Genomic DNA, 9,562 nt, shown 5'->3' with positions numbered 1-9,562 from the left:
ATTAAGAACTCCTAAATTAGAGGATGAAAGCCCTTTCCAATGAGATTCTGTATTGTGTGCAATAAGAGGCAGAAGATTTTGGGTAGGACATTAAGAGGTCAGCATTCTAAGTACTTAGACTTGCAAGGTAGCTGATTATGCTTTAATCTTCTTGCCAATGCCGCTGTCCTAGACAGACAAGGCCAAAAGCAAGAAATGTCTCTTTAACACTCCACCCCAGTTGTCCCTAGGTGAAGAGTCAAAGGGTGCCATCTGCCCCAGAGGAGAAAAGCCAGGGCTGGGTGGGGTAGAAGCTCACATCCTGCACCCCAAGGTCCCGGTGCCTTTGAGAATTTTCACTGGCACCAACAGCAGGTTCTGTAGAAGGTCATTGTAGACCATGTCATGGCAGACAATGATGCTGCCATCATCAAATCCAGAGGCAAAGACCGGGTACCTTGGATCGAAAGCAACAGCCCGGAGGGCCTTCTTGTGGTGCCTTAGCACCTTGTAGGGCTTGGTTGAAAGGTCAAGGTCAAACCAGATCAGTTTGCTATCATAGCCTCCACAGATTACATTGTCTCCTTGGGGGTGTACAGCCAGGCTAGACACCCATTTGCAGTTAGGCATCAGCTTCTTTGTAAGTTCCTGGTGAAGCAGGTGATAGAGACAGAAGCTGCGCTGAGAAGCCACAAAGAGGAATGGTCGAGAGGGGTGGAAGGCCAAACACTGCACCTGACCATGGCTTCGATGGAAGGGGCTTTGCCTGCGCCTAAGGCTCACCTGGTGCATTAACACCTGCATGTGCTCAGTGGCTGCCACCACTGAAGCCAGGTAATCCCCACGTCCATGCCAGGCTATCTGCTTCACTGACTTCTTGTGATGGATTCGCAGCCTCAGGCCGTGTTCTTGCTCTTCAGCTGCAGCCTCCTGCCACTCCACAAGCTGCCCAGGAGGCTCTTCAGGGGGTGAGAAGGCACTCAGCAGCTGGTCAGTGCTGCTTGTCACCGACAGGTCCCCCAGACCTGGATTCAGCAGCAGCACTGACTCTGCAATAGCCACAGCCACAAGACAGATGGCAGGGGTGGGATTCCAGGTGATGCTCTTCACCTCTCCAGACACAGGAATTGTCTTCAGGTGCCGACCGGGGTTCACTTCCCACGGTCTTACCAAATGATCATCTGAGCCTGAAGCTAGCCAATAGCCACTGGGGGAAACACTGAGGCTTTGTACCAAGTCACTGTGGCCCCTGTACACCAGGGATTGGGTAGTGGAAAACAGCTGCAGGTCCCTGGGTTTGGGCAGTTTGGGGATCAGATCTTCAGGGTCCACATTCACCCTCTTTGCGCTGGCGAGGGCACAGGTAAATGTCAAGGCAACGTTCAAAGCGTTTATGGATGAAGCATCTATATGCGGGCACTGTTCTGAGGCATCGAAACTGTTTAGGCAAGAAATTCAACTTCCTCTCAATGTATCAGCAATGCCATATTCACAATGCCTATAGAGATTACAAATATGCTGATATAATTATCCATTACAAAATACGTCATGTTTGCCATATGAGGAAATAAACTAGAAAATTTATTAAGATACCAAAAGACTGAGTCCCAAAACCAGAAAGTGAAAGCCATCAGAGTAGTTATGATATTGGCACAGGTAGATAAAGTAGAAAGCACCCACATTTTCAAGCCTTTAAAACAAAACAGGCTACCTCAGGCAAAGGTCCTCCTCTCCCCACGCACAGCAACCACCCAGAGTCCTGGAAGCACGCTCCCAGAAGCTCCGGCCCCTGGCAGTCCTCAGCAGGAGTCCTTAGCAGAAAGTCCTTAGCAGTCCTAACTCAAAAAGGGCTTCGCGCTGCCACTGCCTCTGCTGCTGCCGCCGTCACCACCACCGCCAGCCACCGCAGGAACGCTAGCTTGGCTTCCACTTCCTCTTGCTCCGCCCCTTCCTGCTACGTCAGCAAGTCCAACGGGGCATGGAAGATCTTTAAATCCCATAACCCTTACACTCACCAGGCTCTTGCTGCTCCCAGGCCAGTCGCTCCTCCTTGCTGAGTAAATACTCAGGTGGGGGGTTGTATGATTCAGCATGGCCAGGCAGTGCCAGTTTTGGGGCAGGCACATGCATTTTGTGGCGCCCCAAGATGGCACTGGGGTCTTCTTGGGCTCACAGGTCATGGGGAGTGAGGTCCCTTGGCCGTCGTGGCTGAATCCAGCCCATCTTAATGGCATGGACCATCCGGGAGACCTTCTCCTTTTCAATGAGGGATGGGATGAAACTGTGTTTGTCAGCAGTACGGTTGGTCACTGGGTGGATAGTCATGTTCCCACTGAAGAAATCTATAGCTGGCTCATAGGGATCATAACTGGCATCTCCAAACTGGCCCTTCTGTAGCCCCTGTACCAGCGCCACCTGTTCATCTGTCAACCTCACATCCTGCCCTGTCATCTACAGTCTGCCAGTAGTCAGGGTCATCCATCTTATCCAGGAAATGATCAAGTTCATCTCGACTCCGCAGGAGTTTATAGATTCTTTTCCCATTGAGGTCATAGCCAATGTGGGGGAAATCCTCGTACCATTCCAGAGGGACATTGCCCACTGTGTTCCGGATATCCTCCTCATCGGAGCTGTCCTCCGCATATTCATCTTCTTTCTTTGGTTCTTGGCTCTGGGTACTGGCTTCCTTTGTGTTCTGCAAAGTGGCACCAGCCTGGGACTTGTCCTGAATCATCTTTGGGATGCTCCTGGGCTGTCCATCTTCAGTACTGCTGGCATCGTCCTCACTACTGTCACTACCAGTCCTCCAGACCTGAGAACACACCGTCTTTGCTGTCAGATGGCTCAGACCCGCTGTCCGCTGCACTCTGGCTGGAAAACAGGCAGCTCCTCGCTGGACACCGCCTCCTGCAGCTCGGGATGCTGCTCTGCCGGCCTCTTGCTGGGCCCCCCGCGGGAGTTCTTGCTCCCACGCCTGCGCGCCTCCCGCCCTGCGCCCCGCTTCCTGGCCCTGGCCCGATCTCATTGATTCTTGAAGAGATCTGCTAACAATTTCATCCCTCATAAAGTTAAGGAAGCAATGATTTGAAATGTAAGGCTGAACTTAATTCTGATCTTCAAAGAATGAATGCTTAGAGATATAGGAATCACAGAAGTCTTGGAAGGAAAGCAATCATGTAGTTTATAATAGTGAAATAAGAAAATTTTGATTGTTGTCAAAAATGTGCCTTAGATCTTAAGAAAGTTGAATTTTAAAAACTCAAGGAAAAGGGAATATGGTCCCACAGAAATAGACTATAAAAAGGAATACAGGTCAAGGAAGATGAGAAGCTCTAGGAAAAAAAAAGTGTTATATGATAATCTGAAAATGTTCATAATAATCTCAACAAATGAGAAAGGGAAAGGAGGGAGAACAAATTTATAAACACAGGATAATGTTAGACTAAAAGACTTCTAAAGTTCCTTTCAATTCTAAAATTCCATTTTCTATTGTATATTTAAAACACCAACAATAATGCAATTGCACAGGCTGCTATGTTTGAGTTCAACATTTAAAATACTGCACCAAATAACTAATAATTTATCATTTAACTAATATTAGTAACTAATAATTTACATTTCTATTTCACATTAGAGTTTCTAACACTCCTTTATAGTCATTTTTCTCATTTGATCCTCCTTTATAATATATTTATGCACAGAGATTATTATTCCCCTCAATTTACAAATGATAAAAACAGAGGCTTAAATAGTTTATGTAACTTGTCCAAGGTCATCAGCTAGAAAGTGGTAAATCTAGGTCTAAAATTCAGCTATTTAAATTAGAGTAGGCAAGGAAGGCTATATGCAAAAGAATGAAATAAGACAGAACAATTGTCATGAAAACTAAATTCTTAAGTAAAGCAACTTGCAAAAAAAAGAAAACCCAAAGTGCCCAGAACCAAAAAAAGAAAAGAACATGGAAGAAATAAATCCATGACTGGCAGATGATATAATATGAAAAAATAATGGAGAAGAGAACAATTTAACTTCCATTTTATCCATCCACACTAGTAATCTTAAATTTAGAAAGGGTAGAATGATCATAGTTAAGAGGAAATTAAAGCCAGAGATAAGTAAAGTGGTAATAAGAGAATACCTAGACGCTTTACATGCTTTCAAGACACTAGACTCAGATGAATATCTGCCTCTCATCCCACCATGGTATTGAAAGAACTTTAAGATGTGATCTCTCTACTAAATGATCATCAATCTTTGAAAAATCATGAAGAATAAAAGGGATACTGGAAGATCAGAGGAAGGCAAATGCCCTGATTTTCAGAAGGGGAAAAAAAATAGCACATTCCAGAATAGAAAATAAAATAATAGAAAGAATACATTAGAATATATAATGTAAATAAAACTGGGAAATTTCATTTCAGTCAACAAAATTATGCAATGATAACAAAACATATGAAAGGTAAATATTTTGAAAAGGGAAAAGTGATCACTAGAAACTAGCATGGATTCTTCAAGAACAAGTCATGCCAATCTAAACTCTGACTTTTTGAAGAGCTATTTATACAATGGTAGATTAAGGGAATATTCTAGACATAGTCTGTCTTGGTTTTCACAGGACATGATGCCCTGGTGGGCAAGATGGAGAAAGAGAAGCTAGATCACACTATGGTTATATGGATTGGTAGGGGACTGAATGAACCATTTCCAAAGAATATTGACGGAAAGATCAATGAAACACTTAGCATGGTGCCTGGCATTTAGTAAACCCTTAATAAAAATGTTTATTGATTGATTGAAGATCTACCTCAGGGCTATCTACTTGACATGTGTGCTCAATATTAAGGGAAAAAATGTTATTTTTTAAAAATAAGATAGATATTTCTCCCTGAATGTCTACTCCCGCTGAACCCTAAGTCATATCAAAGATTCTTACATAAAATCAATTAATCAACAAGTATTTATTAAATACTTACCATGTAACATATGCTGTTTCTAAGTACTGGGAATATAAATACAATGAATCAATCAATTCTTATTCATGAGGGGCTTACCTACTATGTGCCAGATACTGTGCCACAGGAAAGACAATGGATTCAGTAACTAGATTTGGCATCACATGTATGACATTCTACATCCATAGACCTTTACTTCTGTACTGAAAGGATAGAGGTTTGTTTGCCAATTCTCAGGGAAAGTGATATATCACTTCTGTTAAACCAGGTAGTATAGTGGATAGAGCATTGTGTTTGGAGTCAAGAAGATTTGGGTTCAAATCCAGCTTTAAGCACTTACTAGCTGTGTGACCCTAGACAAGTCATTTAACCTCTGTCTCATTTTTTCTTTTTTTTTAATTTTCATTTTTAATTACAACTGTACAACAGACCATTTTATTCTTGCATCTTTTCAATGGTTTCTTCCTTATATTTGCCCTTCTCCTTCCCAACTTGTCGTGATTTGGCTTTACGCTCAAGAATCTTTTTGGGATCTTTGTCCAGTTTTAGTCTGGTGATAACTACTTTACTAGGGTGAATTCCCACATGGACAGTTGTGCCATTAGCTTTTTCACGTTGTACGCGCTCAATGTAGATGACATATTTCTTTCTGTAAACCTGAACTACCTTGCCAATTTGCTGACCTTTGTAGTGTCCACAAACCACCTGGACTTCGTTGTCCTTCCGGATGGGCATCGAGCGCACTTTTCTGCCTCAGCTTCTTGGAGAGCGGGGACGACGTGATTTTGCGCCGGATGTGCGAGGGCGCATTGAAGTGTCTCTTTCGGTTCTTGCAAAACTTCATTTTGGCAAGCAGGACCACCCGAAAAGAGCAGTCTCATTTTTTTCAACTGTAAAATGAGGATAATAGCATCTACCTCACTGTAAAGTGCTCAGCACAGTGTCTGGCACATAGTAGGTTCTATATAAATGCTAGTTGTTATTGTCATTAATATTATTTATAAACATACAATATTTATTATATATTATCTCTATATTATATATCTACGTATTAAAAATAATAAACATTTTAATTATTGAATTTAGTTATAGGTTGGTTGATTTTTTTTATAGACTTAGCTCAGTGTCAAGAAAGTTTGCATGGATTTCACTTGTTATTTAGTTTGACAATTCTAGGAAAATTTGTATACTCTGCAACTTGGAAGGCAGATACCAGCTCCCCTTCTGCAAACACGTAAGATTATACTGAGAAAATGAAAGAGAAAACAGAAACTGTAGGAAGGGTAACCCATAATCCCAAACACACCCCAAAGTAAATTTTCTCATGTCACTCTTTGTAACTAGACACTTCTCATACTGGGTCCCACACAAATTTCCTCAGTAGTTGCTTTCTATTACCCCTTTCTGGTGCCTTCACAGTTGCAGTGTGCTCTCAGTACCACACATCAGACTCATCTCCACAAAGTAACTCCAAAGGCATGTTCACCATGACTACCATCTGGTCCCCTCAGCTTTAAGAAAAGGGGGCCAAGGGATAGAACCCCAGGTTCATCACTTGTTCTGAACTGTGGTTACTACTCTCTTATAAATACCAGGCTGGGGAATTTCTCTGAGAACCTTCTACTTAAAAAACTTCCACTGGCTCAGTGCATACACGCAGAGCCCTTTAGAACAAGGTATTATGTCGCTCTTGACTAATCCACACAATTTCATTGGAGTTTCCCTCATCTATGTCTCCATGTCATAGTCTCTGATGCAAGCCCTCCACACACAGGGTAGAGTGAATGTAGTCCTACTCCAATCCCAACACCCCCCCTCTCCCTGCAATTTATCCCCTTTATATCACTGTCATCCTGGAATTCCTTCAAGGGGAAGAAGTGCCACTAGTTTAAGGGCTGACAAGCATCACAAATGCTCACCAGTTCATTCTTCTACCAGATATATAAGAAATAGATCTGGTTCTTGGGGCCAGCTCCCCAAGGCTCTCATGTTGCTCCTCTCACATGTTGATCAGAATCAGCACCCATTCTTTCATTTCAGCCACTCCACAGAACTAGATTCAATTAGAGCAAACATACAACCTTCCTTTACAGTATTTCCTATTAATCACTAAAGAGAAACAAGTAGATTTAAAAATCACAAACTAAAACTAGCCATGTGACCTTGGGCAAGTCACTTAACTCCAATTGCCCTCCAAAAAAAAATCACAAACTAAAGGGGAAAGTCATAAAGTTCTGTTTAAGTTTTAAGTAATCAACATGCATTTTTTAAGCACCTACTATGTACCAAGTACTGTGTTGTACTGTGTTAATCACTGGGGATAGAAACAGCTTAATAGCTAATGCTGTCATGGAACTAATTTTTTTTTAACTCTTTTTTATCTATACTTGAACTTTTCATTGTAGTTTATTCCCTAAACATTAGTGATACCAAGAAAAAGAAAAGAAATAGTACCTTCCCTCAAGGAGTTTACATTCATTTGGGAGAGAAAACTGCATACACCTTTTATATATGTATGTATGTATATATATATGTGCATGCATATTACACACATACACAGACACATACTTATACATACACACATTACAATTCTCTCTGTATTATACATTTTATATAATACATATCTATTATATACAATATATAATTCTGCAGAATAAATGCAAGATAATTGTGGGGGATTGCATCAAGGAGTTTACATTCATTTGGGAGAAAAATGCATATGAATTTTACATATGTATGTGTGTATGTATATATGCACATATACATGCACAGACACATACTTACACACATGTGTATACATACACAATATTACAATTCCCTCTGTATTATATATTATATATAATACACATCTATTATACATAATACATAATTCTGCAAAATAAATGCAAGATAATTGGGGGGGATTGGAAAGTACTGGCAAATATGTGAATGAGGAGAGGTTTGATGGAGAAGTTGACAAGCTGAAATTTGAAGGAAACCAGGCATTCTAAGAAGTGAAGGTTAGGAGGGTGGGCATTCCATGCATGGAAGACAGAACAAAACCCCAGACATGGAAAATAGGCTGCCCTGCATCAGAAATTGGCAAAGAACCTATTTTGACTGGACCACAAAGTGAGAGAAGAGGAGTAAAATATGGTAAGTCTGGGGTGGTGGTGGAAGGGGTAGTGAGATTTTCAATAGGAATGAAGTTAAAAGAGGGGTGAGTTTTTAGCAAAAGATAATTAGTTCTGTTTGGGGCATAATGAATTAGAGAAGTCTGTGGTATATCCAGTTTGTGATTTCTAACCTGCAGTTAGTGATGAAGGACTAGAGTTCAGGAAAGATACTAGAATTGTCTATATATAGATCTGGGAGTAATCTGCATAGAAATTGTTAACTAAATGCACGGGAGCTGATAAGGTCACCAAGAGAACAAGTATAGCAAGAGACTAAAAGCCTTCTCATTACTTTGACTTTCCTCTTTAGTATGTCATTTTTAAACCTGCCTTTTTCTTGTAGTAAAATATGGTTGTATGCTTATTCCAAAGGCAGCAGAGTCTTGAGGGCCTGAGTTCCCCCCACAGTTAAGTGGAATGTTGCAAATAATGCTCTAGGAAAAGAAATTGAAATGGAGTAGTCAGATAGATGGGAGAGAACCAAGTGAGAGTGGTGTCATAAAAACTCAGACAGGAGAGTGTAATTGAGAAGAGTGGCCCTGTCAAATGATGCTGAGATGTCAAGAAAAATAAGGGATTAGAAAAGGCCATTAGACCAGATAATTAAGAGATCAGCAGCAACTTTGTAGAGGGCAATTTTAGTTCCATAGTGAGGTTAGAAGGCAGATTCCAAAAGGCTGAGAAATGAATTCTAGGAGAGCAAGTGGAAACAATGAGAGAAGGTATCTTGTTCTAATTGTCTGTGAAAGATAGGATCTATCTATCTATCTATCTATCTATCTATCTATCTATCTATCTATCTATCTATCTATCTATCATCTATCTATCTATCATCTATCTATCATCTATCATTTGTCTGTCTATCATCTATATTGTCTATCAATCATATAAATTATCTATCATCCCTATCATCTATCAGTTATCTATATCATCTATTATTCATTATCATCTATATTATTTATCAATCATCTATATCATCTATCAATCATCTATATAATCTATCTTCTATTATCTATCATCTAAATTATTTATCAGTAATCTATATTATTAGTAATCTACATTATCTATATTATTTATCAGTCATCCATATCATATATTATCTATCATCTATCTATATCATATATTATCAATCTACCTATCCATCAAATGTATATTGTCTATCATCCAAAAGACTGAGAAATGAATTACAGGAGAGCAAGTGGAGGCAATGAGAGAAGGCATCTTATCCTAATTGTCTGTGAAAGGTAGGATCCATCTCTCTCTCTCATATGTTATTTATCAACCTTATAAATCATCTATCATCCATATTATCTATCATCTGTATCATATATCAATCATCTATCATTCATTCTCTATCATCTATATTATTTATCTATCATCTACATATAATCTTCTATTATCTATCATCTATATTATTTATCAAGCATCCATATCATCTATCAATCATCTATATAATCTATCTTCTATTATCTATCA

General features: G+C 40.1%; 2 pseudogenes; both read right to left on the bottom strand.

Annotated features, from left to right (window-relative positions):
* Positions 1-226: 226 nt before the first annotated feature.
* On the bottom strand, positions 227-5,117 carry LOC138145190 (ribosome biogenesis protein BOP1 pseudogene; annotated as a pseudogene).
* A 221-nt stretch (positions 5,118-5,338) lies between these two features.
* LOC138145189 (large ribosomal subunit protein uL24 pseudogene) lies at positions 5,339-5,775 on the bottom strand (annotated as a pseudogene).
* Positions 5,776-9,562: the final 3,787 nt, after the last annotated feature.

This window comes from Petaurus breviceps, unplaced genomic scaffold, assembly GCF_028583685.1.
Source record: "Petaurus breviceps papuanus isolate PSGF00001 unplaced genomic scaffold, PetGlider_PUasm1.0 90730, whole genome shotgun sequence".
Classification (NCBI taxonomy): domain Eukaryota; kingdom Metazoa; phylum Chordata; class Mammalia; order Diprotodontia; family Petauridae; genus Petaurus; species Petaurus breviceps.
The sequence above is the reverse complement of the archived record's forward strand: the minus strand, read 5'-3'. Positions and strand labels throughout refer to the sequence as shown.